Source organism: Propithecus coquereli, unplaced genomic scaffold (genome assembly GCF_000956105.1).
Source record: "Propithecus coquereli isolate 6110/MARCELLA unplaced genomic scaffold, Pcoq_1.0 Scaffold543, whole genome shotgun sequence".
NCBI classification, from domain to species: Eukaryota; Metazoa; Chordata; class Mammalia; order Primates; family Indriidae; genus Propithecus; species Propithecus coquereli.
In genome coordinates, this window is record NW_012151319.1 from 566,245 (window position 1) to 581,703 (window position 15,459).

General features: G+C 41.6%; 1 pseudogene; it reads right to left on the reverse strand.

Annotated features, from left to right (window-relative positions):
• Positions 1–7,472: 7,472 nt before the first annotated feature.
• LOC105820886 overlaps positions 7,473–15,459 on the reverse strand; it is a 36,703-nt pseudogene continuing 28,716 nt past the window's right edge.

The window sequence follows — 15,459 nt, forward strand, 5'->3', positions numbered from 1 at the left end:
GTATATGATAACAGAGCCTAGACACCCAGGCAGACCACCATAGAAATGAAAATAAACATATGATAATTTAAATTTCCAGGGAAACTTACAACATTGGTTTATACATTCTGAGCAACACCTCTGTAGATAATTTTAAGACTTTGGTTTCTGGAAATGGACATCTCGTAACTTTCCTTCGTCATTCAGTTCCTTTTTGTTTTGTTGTAAGTAATCAACTCAAACTGATCATCTTTAAGACAAGAGTTTGTGAGGGATATGGTACCTAACAGAATTCTTACCGGCTAGCAACATGGCGGAGTGGACCAAGCCAGTCAGACCAGGTTAAGCCTATAGAATTGTATGCTGAGTGGCCGAGTCTCCCAAAGACCTGTTTAGAATGGCACAAGCCATCTTCCCTGGTGTCGCTGCATTCTGTGGTTTTTATTCTGTGGCTCTTCATTTTAGTTCTTCCAACAAAGGTCACACACTGGCTACGGTGGGCTGCATTTGGCCCACAGACACCTTTTCTTTGGCTCACTCAGCAGTTTTGAAAGTTTCCATTAGGTGCTTGACATTTATAATAAAAATTGGGAGACCTCATATTTTTTAAAAAATCTAGATTTTCATCTTCTCCTTAGAAATCAGAAGATGTAGCAACACTGGGCATAAATTCCTTTGTGGACACATTGAGCTCAGATAGGAGCAACTGACTCTTTAATAACATTGGTAATAATAATAGAGGTAATAGCTAATTGTGTAATAACAGCACATACTAGGTGCCACATGCTCTCTTCAGTGCTTTGTATATATCAACCCATTTTATCCTCACATCAACCCTTTGAGGAGGGTGTTATAAATACCTTCAATTTCTAGGTAAGGAAAACAGGACATAGTGAGGTCAAGTAACCTACCCATAGTCACCCAGCTTCAAGTGGCAGAGCCAAAATATGGACCAAGCAGTCTGAACAGTTAAGTACTAGTAAATGCAGTCTCCAAATGATGCTAGGTAGGAAAAGCTATTATAGGCATACGGATGTCTAGATGTAAAAGCTGTTGTAATTAACACGTAATAGTTAATAACTGGTATAGGGTCTGGAGTCAAATTGCCTCCATTTGAATCTGGGCTCTGCCACATTTCACCTGGGAAAAGTTAGGCAACTTGATTAATATTCTTATGCTTTAGTCTTGTCTGTAAAATGGGAAAACAGTCCCTTCCGCATGGATTGTTTTGACTTTACAGAATTAAGTGAAGTAAGAAAATCCTTAGCATAGGTAAGTGCTGACACACAGTAAATGCTAAATTAATGTTCACTATTATTATTTTATCTACGTAACTCTTAGCACAGAAAATTTCATGTGTGTCTAAGAAAAGTCTTAAACCAATACAGAACATTTTCTCCAATTTCTAACATTGCATAGTTTAAAGGAAACATTTATAGACAAAAAGTATGGTTCTTTGTCTAGGAAATAGTGTTCAGGTATTATTTAGCTGGAGAACACCATTATATAAGATAAAATACTGCTTTTGATTTTAGTTCCAGTCTTTCGGCAAGTACAGTAGTCCCCTCTTATCTGGGGGGTAGGTTCCAAGACCCCCAGTGGATGCCTAAAACTGAGGATAGTACTGAACCCCCTACACACATACTTTCCTTGGGAAATACATTCTAAAACCCTCAGTGAATGCCTAAAACACATTTTCTGTTCATGCCTTCCATGCACAAATTTGATGCCTTTTCCATTTTAACTAAGCATTTAACATGGATTGTGGCTGTAACTTTTGCCGTTTGAGGTGTGACAGCAAAACTATCATGAGTTTCTTTTTCCTTAATAATTTAATGGATAGATTTCTTCTTATCATAAATCTTAGTGACCTCGGCATACGATTTTTTTTCTTTCCTTACTAAGTCGAAAACTTGCCTTTTTACTTAAAGGGAGCACTTTATGGCATCTCTTTGACGTATCCAAATTGCCAGCATCACCACTCTTGTGCTTTGGGGCCATTATTAAGTAAAATAAGAGCAACTTGAACACAAGCACTGCTATACCAACAGATGATCTGATAACCGAGCTGACTACTCAGTGACTGATGGGTGGGTGGGTAGCCTAGACAGTGTGGATATGCTAGACAAAGAGATGATCCACATCCCAGGCAGGATGGAGTAGGATGGCATGAGATTTCATCATGTCACCACTGAGAATGGTATGCAATTTAAAGATTTATGAATTGTGTATTTCTAGAATCTCCCGTTTAATATTTTCAGACCTCAGTTGACTGCAGGTAACCAAGTGGAAAGCGAAAGCTGGTAAGGGGGCCCGCTGTATTTTCAGTAAGTATGTATTGAGCAACTACTATATCGTATTTGTCATTGTATCTCTCGTGTTTTAGCCTGGTTCATAGTAGAAGTTCAAGTAAATATTTGTAGAATGAGTAAAAGATAAAAGTGAGAAGTTGACAAAATTTTGTTCATTCTTCTAAAAGATGAGAAGCCAGGAAAAATTCTGAAAACCAATTCACATAGAGTAAGCAAACAAACAAAAAAGCATAATCAAAGAAATTTTCCTTGTTAGAGTCAGAATGCATTAATACTAACGAAAACAGAATGTAGACCCCTTCTGACATATTTTATACTGTTTAAAGATAAACATTTGCGCACTGCAAGCCGCAAATGGATTGAAACTCCAGTGAGGACTTTATAAGCCATCTGCTAGTCTCCTAATGAGGCTAGTAACTATCATTGTTTACAGTTAGGCACCAGGGGTCACCGGTGTTTGTTATAATGAGAGCTGCAATGCATCACTGCAGAAACCGAAAGAGCCTTTCTTCACAAGGGCTAATTACAAATATAATAAAACAACATTTTTAAATAAATCTCTTGAAGTCCACAGAGAAACCTAACTTGGCACAACAAGTACAAACTGTAGTACCCGCTCTGTTTTCATTTAGTGAATTCTGATTACAGAAGCCATATCATATTTAACTACTAACAATACGAGGCCACCTATGGGTCCTTTGCTTCAGATCACTTAATCACAAGATGCTTCTTGAACCATCTGGATATCTAAGATGTTTGCTCTGGCAATCTATGCATGGGGTGTGCAAACTCACAGCAAGACTCACAGGATTTGTGTGTGTGTGTGTGTGTGTGTGTGTTTAATAAGATGCTACTTTAAAGTTCTGACTCCCTGCTGTCCAAATTGAGCTTTCTGAGTTAGTTAATTCAGTGTAGGTGTGGAACATGAGAAATTGATTGTTTAGAATCATAGAAACAAAGAAATCTATAGGCTAACTACATTTTTAAATTTTAATTGTCAATTTTAGCATCCTAGAAATGTAGTCCAAATCCTGATTGCTTTGGTCCATATGGAGTGGGCGGTATCTCTGCTGTCCACTGGAGAAAAAATTTGGCCTGTTGCATTGAGTCGATGACAACCACATCAGTTCATTTATTGTCAGCATCCCAGAGTAGGAAAATTTAGAGTCGCAATATGAAGGGCTTCTTATAAACCCTGAGATGTCCCAAATGAGAAAACTGTGGCATTTGAAATAAGTGGAGAAAATAAAAATTATTTGACAAATAACACTGAGATAGTATGTTAATTTGGGGGGGGCGAGAGTGAGATCCTCTATCATATGCCAAAATAAAGTCCAGAGAATTAAATAATTAAATGTAGAAAATGAAACTATAAAAAAAAAGTTTAAAAAATCTAGGTAAATATTTACATAATCTCTGGGGTGGTAAGGCAGAAACCATAGAGCAGTGTGGCTCACAGACCACAAGTTGTCCCTAGAAGTCTACTGGGAAGCCTCCTGGCAGCTTCAGAGGAAAAGCTATAAGCCAGTCTTTTTCATCTATGTGTCATAAATTTAAAATGTAAGATAAACTATGATTTTCACAGAGATGCCATTAAAGCACTGAAAATAATGATGGGCTGAGAGGTTGCACATGAGCTACAGACTGTGTTGATCATCCTGGAGGGAGCTACCATGCAGTCAATAGGGTATGCTACCTTCTGGCTATGTGCTTCCACGTCATTTACGTGATGCTGCTAGCTTTTTTTTGTTTTTTGAGACAGAGTCTCACTCTCTTGCCTGGGGCGAGTGCCATGGCGTCAGCCTAGCTCACAGCAACCTCAAACTCCTGGGCTCAAGCAATCCTACTGTCTCAGCCTCCCGAGTAGCTGGGACCACAGGCACATGCCACCATGCCTGGCTAACTTTTTCTACATATATTTTTAGCTGTCCAATTAATTTCTTTCCATTTTTTGGTAGAGATGGGGTCTCGCTCTTGCTCAGGCTGGTCTCGAACTCCTGAGCTCAGAATAATCCGCCCGCCTCGGCCTCCCAGCTGCTAGCTTTATTATATGTGCCTTCTGATTTTTACTCACATGTTGCATTTTAACTCCATTTCACAAAAGTGGATTAGTGGCTCAAAATGGTTTATTGAGGCATAAAAACAATAATGAAATAATAACATACATACTACAGCTCAGAATAACATCATAGATATAGATAATAAACAAGACTCCAGTGCAAATGTAGAATGGGAATTTGTACATGCTGGGACAAGCGAGCCTGTGAGTGTGATGATTTCACACAAGCATTGCAAAAGAAAAGTGTAAATAGGATGTAGGATGATGAATATCTGAGAATTGGATTTCGTTCAGCAAGTGATCCATTTGCTGTTTGCCCCTCATGCGTTGTCAATGTTGAAAGTTTGTCACAAAATGGCACAAACTTTTGCATCATTTTCACACAAGTTCAGTGACCTTTCTAGCATCCATATGAGGTTTTCTGGAAGAAAGCAAACAATTGCTCTCCAAGTATGAAATTAACAAATTGTATCACTAAAGGCAGAGAAGAGGTGGTAATGGTAACAGGTATCAGTGACATGACCATTAAGAGACATAAAGCCAGCCTCGAAGTTAATGGCCAATGTTATTCATAAAGAGAAAGCAGAACAATTCTTGGCAAAATGCCTCTATCCAAGGCCACTGTCGGACATCATAGCAGATCAATGGCAGACTAAGTGAAAAAGTCGTTACTACAACGTCCTCTGGCTAGCAGAGATATATTTCTCATCTTGGCTGGACAGGAGAATCAAGGAATAGAGCGCAAATCCATTCCTGGCATATATGCAATACATCCTTGGGGAAAATGTTTTATGGCTTTTGATCTGATTCACCCCTGAAAATCTATGCTGTATAAACAGGTATTTTCTTATTTTGTTGATGATTTTGTGGGTTGGAAGGCGCTTGTCACTGAAGGGGCTGTGGGATCAGAGCTGACAGACAGAGTATTCACTGTGCATGAACCAGGGAAGGGCACATATAATGTAGATAAAAAAAGGATACACCTAATGCCAATTCATCTGCTGTTTTAGTTATTGAGAACAGTTCATGGACAAAGGGATGCCTTTTTATCTTAATTAGGTTTTGAAGGAAATAGAGAAATACATAAATATCAAATTGCCACAATGAATGAGCTCTGCTTTTGTACACTGAGGTACACAGGATATTTAAAAGAAAGACAATCACACAAGATTTCAACATCTTTAGATAATCTTTATGACATCATTAATAACCTTAACAACCATTTTATGATTTCCAGTGACTCATTGCCAGTAATTTAATAGGAATATATTTGCTACTATCTTCCACATTGAAACTCTCAGTCTTACGGTGTTGTCCACGACAGACTTGTTTTCGTAGCAACCAACAGAGTAGTGAGCCCAGACTCTAGCCAAACAGCTCATCATATTTTTGAGGTCCATGTTCTATTTTTATATGCAGAACTAGCTAAGAAACTGCCAGATACTTGCTGTCCTTCCTGAAAACGAATCTGAAATTACATAAACTATTAGAATGGGAGGATGACAAAATTCTGGTGAGACAGTGAAGCATACTGTAGTTCATCCCAAGGAAGTGGAGACAGAGCCTCCTTCCTGAGGAGTATTGAAAGAATGTATTTCCCAGATCAATAGCTGCGTCCATCCACCCCAATCTGGGTTATCTGCTCTAGTAAAGATATCATATCCAGAACAGCACCTAAAATTGGGGTATTACATGGCTAAATTTGTGACCAACCACTGTCATCTGCCATAATTCATCCCCATTTTGCAGGGCCCACATGGGTGAATTGACCGGAGTTTTAAGGAGGCCTCCTGGCTCTGAATTATTTAAGTCTTTGAGGGTGGCACTGCTCTCTGCGATCCCTTTGAAGAAGACAACTTACTTGCACGGTCAGAGGGGCTAATTTTGGGAACTTCCATGTGGCCTTTCCTACTATGATAGCTCTTTGCTACAGTCAAGGAATCAGTGTGAGGATCCTGCCAGCTGCCAAGTGTCATCGTCCTGATTCTGTGTCCTGGAACCAAGGAAATGAGGCCTGGGGTAGGGGATGGGCAGGATGCACACACTAAATTTGACACGAACTTTATCAAGGACTTTCTTTTCTTTTTTTTAATTAAAAATATTTTTATTATGACATATAATAACATAACATCTTTTAAACATAGAGAAAATAGAAAAAATGGTACAATGAACATCCACATGCACAGCAGTCGAATTCATTCACATTTTGTGTATGTTTCACACACACACATTTTGCTAAGCCATTTTAAAATATTTTAGAGACACTATACCACTTCACTCCTAAATACTTCAGTATGCTCATTTAAAAAGACATTCTTCTACAAACTGCAACACCCTTATCACAGCTCGTAAAATTAGCAATAATTATCTAATATCATTCAAAATCTAGTCCATATTCAAATTTCTTCCAGGCCCTTCCCCATAAAGTCTTTTACAGACGGCTTTTCAAACCAGGGTCCAATCAAAGATTGCACATCGCATTTGGTTATCAAGTCTCTTAACTAACTTTAAATCTAGAATAGTTACCTATTCCACCGCTTTTGTTTTCTTTCCTGACGCTGATATTTTGAAGAAATGAGGCCAGTTATCTTCTACAGCATCCCACATTCTGGACCTGTCTGATCATCTCTTCAGTGGTATCATTCAAGGTGTTGCTGCCCCCAGTATTTCCTGCAAATGGGAACTTAGATCTAAAGGCTTCACTAAATTCCAGTTAAATGTTTTTGACCAGAACACTTCATAGGTAAAACAGTGTACTTCACACTGCATCACGAATCAAAAAGCGTGCCTGGCTGTCTGACTACTCATGATGCAAAGTGTCATCAGAGCCTAAGGATCTCTGTGTTGCAAAAATATGTTTTTTCCGTACAACCAACCAGCAAGTATTTGGTGAGATGATACTTTGACACCATGAGAATTCTAGAGGGGCCGTCGATCTAATAATAGTCTTGGACATCAAAATGCCTTCAATATTGTTTTATATTAAGTTTTCCATTTTTCAACATTTCAATTTTTTAAATGTTCAAAAACATTTATTTTCCACAAATCATAAAATTTATACAAAAGTGAGATTCTATTTTATTAATATAAGGATGACTTTTATTAATATAATGACTTATACCTTAATCGAAATGTGAGCACCTCCCTTCTTTTTTATTTTGCTTGAAACCCATATAATAGCCAGTATGACAGCCACTCATGTACCAGGAGATTAACATACGTCCCAAAGCATCAGAGTCATCAAGAGAATCTGGACATGTGGGAGGTGGGGAGGGGAATTATTGGTGGGGTGGGAGTGGGCATGAGCCACTGAATTTCAGATCTGGCTCTCCTGGTCACAGTCCTGACCCTGGCATGGGGCGTGGCAGAGAGAGAAAAGAGTCCCATGGAGTAGCTTTTGATTTGATGTTATTTGATTTATTTCCAGAAGACCTGCCATTCTCATTTTCATCCATTAAAATTTGACTTTCATGTTCATTCTCATGAGCATTCAGTTCTATATTACTAGCTACTTCAGAGGTTGGGGAAGCAGATCAAGCAGATCTCACTCCACTCTCATTTCCATATTCCAGTGTAAACCACAACACAAGTAAAAGCAGTGATAGCTGGGTACACGCAGCCTTCTTCTGACCAAATGGCAGAGCACTTGTCACCAACTTACCACTGTTTCAAGGGAGTTGCGGTATTCTTTTATTTATTTATTTATTTATTTATTTATCTATTGGCTTTTATTCTTAGCAGGTTTTTTTTTTAGGTATGCCTTTTCGTTTATCTGAAGTTTCACAAATGTCGCCATTCTTTAGAACAGAAGCCATAGCTGTATCATAAGCTTTAATCAATGCTGTATCCTCCCAGACGTCAGAATCATCTGTGCCAGCCAGAAGATGGCTGCGTGTACCCAGCTGAGCTGAGCCGTGTGGGGCTGTGAACTCAGGGACACACTCACATCTTGGAAAAGCCAGCAACTAGTGCATCTGTTCCATTCTAGCTCAGGACACCTTTGTCTGTGTTTGGCAAATAAGCTAGGAGCTGGAGACTCATCCCAACTAAAAAGAGAACAGGCACTCTAAATAGCAAAGGCAAGGGAAGACTAAAATAAAATGCGGAAAGATGACACCACGGTCGCTGGAACAAAAATATCTATTCCCAACAACAGGTAAAGAAGTCTCACGTTGATTTAGATGGCCCTTCCTATTGCTCCTGTGATATCCTCCTTGGTGCCCCTGCGACCTCACGCTCCTAGCTTTCTGCCCAGCGCTGTCACTACGGATTTGCTGTCTGTCTCTTCCACTCCCTTGTACGTCCTTTGAGAGAAGGAACCCTGCTTATGCATCACCCACATCTACTTGGCTTCACTTTGGGGTTGGATGGGAGATGTCTTCCTGATGCAGAAAGGCAGGAATCATCCTTGACTTGAGATATCCACAGCTCAAACATATGTGAATCTGGGATAAGCCAAGAAAACAGGCCAAACCACCAGGAGCTGAGAACTGGAGTAATCTCTGCCAGAGCAGACAGATATGGGAAGCAGCTGGGGCAGCAAAGTACCAGGAGAACTGTGCAGGGCCTAGAAGTCCAAGAAAAGCATGCGGTCAGTGACACAGATGCACAGAGCCCTCAACAACATTAGTGGTCATGTGACATCATTGAGAGCCAGAGCACCAAAGGAGCAGGACTTGAACTTCCCCACAACTCAAGAAAAACAAGTAGGGTTGGTCTTCAGAGATACTGGAATACTAGCAGAAGAAAAAGACTCAGAAAATTTGGAACTAGAAAACTGGGTTCAAACAGGGATCAAAGCAGGCCTTGGTCATAAGGTATAAGTCAAGAATTCAATTACTAAACCAAATAAAACGTCAGCATGACAAGGCCTCACTGAACACATGACCAAGCAAAATGGAGACAAGTAGAAATATCTGTTGAATGAATGGATGGATGGATGAATTAAAAGGACTTAAGATGCTAGACCATCCATATACCAAGCTAGGTAAATTCCTTAAATTCTCGCCTGCCAGGAATCAGGTTGGTTCCAGATTTTAGACCAGGGCTGAGTTTCCAAGTTAGGACAAAAGGGCCCCTACTATGGTGGTCTCCACACCGTAGGATCAAGGGAAGCCCCAGACACAGGGGAGCTTAGAGGAAATGCTATGGAAGCCAATATGGATAGAAAAGACCTCAAGGTTGTGTCATCCCAGGTTTCCCTTAAGCTAGAAATGTTGGTAGCTTGGTCTTACACACACCCTCTCAGCCCAATCAACAGCCGGCCCCCACGCGTCAGCCATGCGGTGCACCATCTTGGAGGTGGATCCTCTGGCCCCAATCAAGGATCCACCCAGCTAATGTCAGGTGGAACAGAGATAAGTGATTTCCTCAGGCCCTGCCTCAGCTGCCAAAGATGAGCAAATAAAATCAATTTGTTGATTTCAGCCACAACATTCTGGGATGGTTTGATACACAGCAATAGATATCCCAAACTACTGTGGTTCCTTCTCCTTCCTTGTGTCTCACATCTGCGCCTTCCTTTTGCTCCTCACTTATTTCAGGTCCTCGTCATGTCTGCTGCAACAGACTCTAATTGGTGTCCTGCCATTGCATTCCTTACCCCTCCCATCCCCACTTCCCCAAGGCACATCCTCAATCTATTGTTCAGGGTGATTTTTCTAAAACATAAATCTGTTCAAAATCCGTCAGTGGATTTCTTTTGCTTTCAGAATACAATTTAGTCTTCTAAACCAGGCATATAAGGCTTTCAAAACATCCCTCTTCTTCACCAAACTCTGTAGTCAGGTTGACCCACAGGAGTTCCCCACATGGGCCAAATTCTCAGGTTTCTGGGCATTTGAAGTTGTACGCCCCCCCTCACACTTAGAATGCCATTGCTCCCAGCTTGGTCAGGCTGATGATCGTGAGTAGTAAGAACTCAGCGCCGGCACCACCTCTTCTAGAAAGCTGCTCCTCACCTCTCTCCTCCCCCCACCTTGTCTTTCTCTTTCTCTTCCCTTCCACTGCTCCCTGGAAGGTGTGACTTCTCTGTGTCCCCACAGAACACTCCGCATGCCTTTTCATAGATGACAACACACTATACTTGTATACTTATTTTTCTTCCTCCATTCTATTATTGGAGAATAATAGAATGCTCCCCAATGGTAGGAATGGGGTTATCTTTTATACCCGAATCCCCAAAACATAGCACATTAACTGAACAGCACAAGTAGGTACAATTCAGAATATTTTGCAGAGTAAATGAATACAAGTCATTGCACAGGACATTTGATGTTTTTTGTCCAGTCTCCATGCTCTCTTGTTTTGGAAACATTACTCCCAATGTCCTTAGGAAAACCACTTCTGCTCCAGTCTATTTATGAGGTTTGTATGAGATCCTACCTCTGGCTGCAAGAGGGGGTTCACATTGGCTCAAGCCAATGATCATTTCCCATCTCCCTTGCCCTGTGATTGGTGCAGAGATGGGAATTAACCCAAGTGAAGCCAAAAGGACATAAAGACATTTAGCTGACCCTTCTGGAAAAGAGGGCCTTGCACTCTTTATTGAATTTGGTGCTCAAAGACATAAAGCTTGCAGTGGGATTCCTCTGTAGCATCCTGTTGCCAGGATGGGAAAGCCCAGAACTCCTGGGAACTGGGGTCAGGAGATGCTGCCGTAAACACCTGAGACAAGAGCCAGCCCAGAGAAAGTGCTGGAGAGGAGACACTTGCTCATGCAGTTTCTTCTCTCAGTCAGGCAACAGCCAGCCGCACAGCGCACATGTGTGAAACACCAGCTTCTCATTTCTGTTTAAATCAGTCTGAGTATTTTGTCATGGTGTCCACCCTACAGAAGTTCATGGTGTAGCCAATATCAGTCACAGTTGAGGACAATAGGCCTCAGCATTTTATACTAGTACCTCAAAAACGGTTCAGTTTTACACATAATTGTTTCATTGTATTAGCTTCCCAACTAGATCGTCTGCTCTGTTGGGTCCAGGTCTTAGGTCTTCCCCACCAGAATGCGCATTTATAGAGGACATTTAACATATACTTAATGTATTGATTGTGTGCAAATTAAACGAACACCAAACAAACGAGAACAAGCAGAGTTTGCTCTAGCAAGGGAGTCAGCCATGTTACTTGTATTCTGGCAAAGACTCCAGACTTAAAGGCAGGCAGAGGCGTGGGAGAGGGGGAAGGCTTCAGGCACGCCCTGATGGAGGCCGTGGGCGCAGAGAAGCTACACGTGAGCTAACTAGAAGTGGGGCACCCTGTGAGATTGGTTAGGGGGTGCATACTTGGCTTTCTCTGGGTGGTCCTAAGTTGGAAGCAGGGGCAAAATTTCAGGAAGCTGTCTATTAATCAAGTCCTGGTCACTTGGGGCCAATTGTTACAGAAGCTATTATTTAGCTCCCTGGATTGTTACTGGAGGTAACAGTCTGACGTCCTGCAAGTCTGACTTAGCGCAGGCTGCTCTCTGAACTAGTTGCTGCCGTTGTAAGTCAGAGTACGAAATGTGTCTAGTATTTTTACTTCCTTCAGAGCCTCCCAAAGTGCTAGTATTACAGGCCACCAAGCTGGCCTCTACCAAATTATTGATACATTTCACATATTAAATAATGACACCAAGTAAAGATATTACCCAAGTACAACCATATATACGATGCTGGGGGATATATTTTTCGTTGAATTTAGGAGTCTTGGAAAGTGTACAAAAAATTTTTTAACAAAAGAGGAACAAGATTCTAGGACAAGTTTAACCTTTGTAACAATTCCTCTTTTAAAAATAGAAAGCTTATCAGCAAGAAAGCCTCTTGATAACCAATTTGACAATGTTACAACTACATTTTCACAGTATCTGGTCACAAACTTCATTACTGGAATTAAAAGAAAGCAACACATATGGTAAGACTATCTTAAAATGTAAAGTGACAGATGTCTATAAATATTAAAAGTATGCAATTGGCAGTATAGTTCATTAATTACCTGTCATTGGATCTTACAAATAGGAATGATATTTATTCAGAAACATTCAACCATTTAATGAATCAGACCTTATATGAGGAAAATAAGATATAATAAGCTAAAACTTTTTTTAGGGTATTATTTTACTTTTAATAATCATGCAATCAAAAGTATTGTGTTGATTTTTAATATACTTTCATAATGTGAATATTTCAAATCAGAACTAAATTTAGATTTAAATATACAATGGCCCTCAGTATCCATGAGTTCTGCATCTGTGGATTCAACTAACCAGGGATCAAAAATATTCGGAAAAAAAAATGGACGGTTTCATCTGTACTGAGCATGTGCAGATTTTTTTTTTTTTTTGGTCATCACTCCCTAATGATACAGTATAACAAGTATGTACATAGTGAGCATCCATGGATTTTGATATCCGCAGCGATGTCCTGGAACCAGTCCCCCACAGATACCAAGGGACGTGTGCACCTAATTTCCTAATATTTTTTTCTGAGGGCTAAAGAGAAACTGTGTAACTAGCGGGATAATGTATATTAATGAAAAATAATTAGAATATTATTTGACCTGTTTGATATCCGCATTACCATCAGAGTAAACAAAATAGTAACATTCAGCTGCCTTTCTCCTAGAGAATCTTTCTAGGGGGTTGGCGGGGGTGATATATAACTTCTTCTGAAGGATGTCTAAACCAGGGCTTCTCAAACTTTAACGTGCATACAAATCACCTGGGGATCCAGGTCCGGGGGGGCCTGAGTTTGCATTTGTAAGGAGAGATGCTATGCTGCTAGTCTAAGCACTTTAAGTAACAAGACCTGGACCACAGGCTACCCAAAGATCTTTAACAGGCTTCATACCTATCAACGCCTTTATACATCTTGGAGTGTAAAATATTTTACAAGCACATCTAAAAAACACATGCATAATTTATCAGTTCTATAGCATTGGCTCCTTCAGAGAAGTCTGTTCTTCAGGGCAAGCTGCCCAGAGCAGGTCTCTTCAACCTGGCACCGGAAGTTGCTGCCTGTCATTGACCACGCAGCACAGATTGGGAGAACGTGGTGTCTCAGCTGCATAAGAAACATCAGTGTTCAAACTGGTCATCCTAAGTATGCAATCTGAAGGATACTGTGAACTCTGATAATTTAAATAAAGGATTGACTGTACTACGAAATATTTTAAAGCAGTCCAGTAAAAGATTTCTACCTGCCTTTTCAAATTATTCATAAATAAGTGAACATGCTTTGGGTTTCATATGATTGAATTAATTCCTCTGAACAGGGGAGCCGGCATGGAGGTACAAGCTGACCCCGTCAGCGTTCTCCTGTCCCTGGGCGTGGGGAAGGCCTGGGTAGGTACCATCGCTTCCCTGTTTCCTGCCTACACATCGCCACAGGCAGGATAAGAGGAAAGGGCTGTGTGGGTCTGAGACTTGGAGCGCCAAGATTGCCCCCAACCACACTGTGGCACTTAGATACCCGCACACCCCTTTATACTCCAGCTCAACCTGCGAAGCCAGGGGTCCTTAAGGGGCTCTTCATGTCCGACTTTCACCTCTTCTTTCCTAATCCAGATTTCCCTGACCTCTGTCCAATTTGCTAGGCAAGGACCAAATCTGCAGGCGGCAGACACAGGCCAGGAGGGCTGTTCCTAGGCGGAGAGGGAGGGACTGCAGGAAAACGCAGCTCACAACCACAAAGAGCAGGAACTTGAGGTTTTGAAGCACACACACCTGTGGAACTGCAACTTTGTTATAACAACACCTGTCAATCATGTATTTTAATCATCTGGTAACATCCCACACCTCCCGTGAGCCCGCCCCCAGCCCAGGCCAATAAAAGGAAACCACCTGGGAGTCCTCAACTTCTTTCTCCACTCAGAGAGCCTGACCCATTCCTCTCCGGAGCACGCTCTCCCTTTGTGTAGCTCCCTTCTTTTCCTCGTGTGGAATTGCTTCCAGTCTGTGGTCACTCCATCACACCAGCCCAGCTTGTGAATTTTCTAAGCAAGGAGGCAAAGAACCATGACAGCAGTTGGCCAAGAGGCAGGAGCCAACAGAATTCCCTCAAGGCAGGAGGGATGACTGGCAAAGTTATCCAAATGTTAGGTGAAAGGAAAGAAAATTACTTCTGTCTGAGTTCTTTATCTTTTCATATTCAAGTATCCGCTGTCCTTCAAGGTCCCAGCGAATGCCACCTCCTCTTCGGAACCTCCTGGATGCTAACAGCTGGCCATTGTTGGGGTCAGAAAATAACACCCCAAAGTATGACGTTTGGCCTGCTGAGTGTCCTGCACTAGAGGACATTGGAAGGCCTCAGAGGCAGCCTCAGGAACAAGGTCTCTCTGACCTTCTCCAGCCCTCCCGTCTCCCCGTCTTCATCCGCCCAAGCACAGGGAGGGGCTCTCTCTGGACTCCCCTCAACTGCCTAGAGACAGGTCCTCTGAACAGGAACAGGACCGTCCTGAGTCTCCTCCCGGGAAATCTCATCAACCAGGGAGGATTAACCACATCACAGAAGAGACCAGGGGTCCGCACCACACCCAGAAAGACTTCGTCGCAGGCTGTCACCTCTTCATCTCCCCCCAGATCATTTCCTCTCCCCTAAGCCACCTACATCTCTCCTGCCTCTTTATGAAGAAGGTAGGTAAGCTTCTGAATTTCACCAGGTTGCCAGGTGCCCACTTTTCTTTCCTGTGACGCCCCCGTGCGTGTGATAAACTTGTGTGCCTTTTTTCCTGCTGATCTAACTACTGTCAGTTTGTTCCATAGACTCAATTAGCAAACCTCAGAAGGTTGAGAGAAATTTATTTTCCCCACTGCACAGTGCTTCGTCCCTGCAGGAGGCAGTCACTGCTCTCACGCTCACCGCGCTCTGCCTGGTATCCATACAAGCACCCACGCTCCCCTAAAAGCCGGCTCGCTCTCTGAGGGCAGAGACTGTGTCTCATTCGGGTCCTGCAGGCACTCAAGAAGGATGAAGAAATGAATGAAGGCTATTATGTACTAATGCCTGCCAAGGTGTTAAATGTGTAACTAAAGCTTGCCTTACCCTTATAATACCTGCTACTTTACCTTTGATAATTGTCATGCCACTTATATAGTGTGTTATAGTTTATGAAGCAATTTTATATACTTTTTTT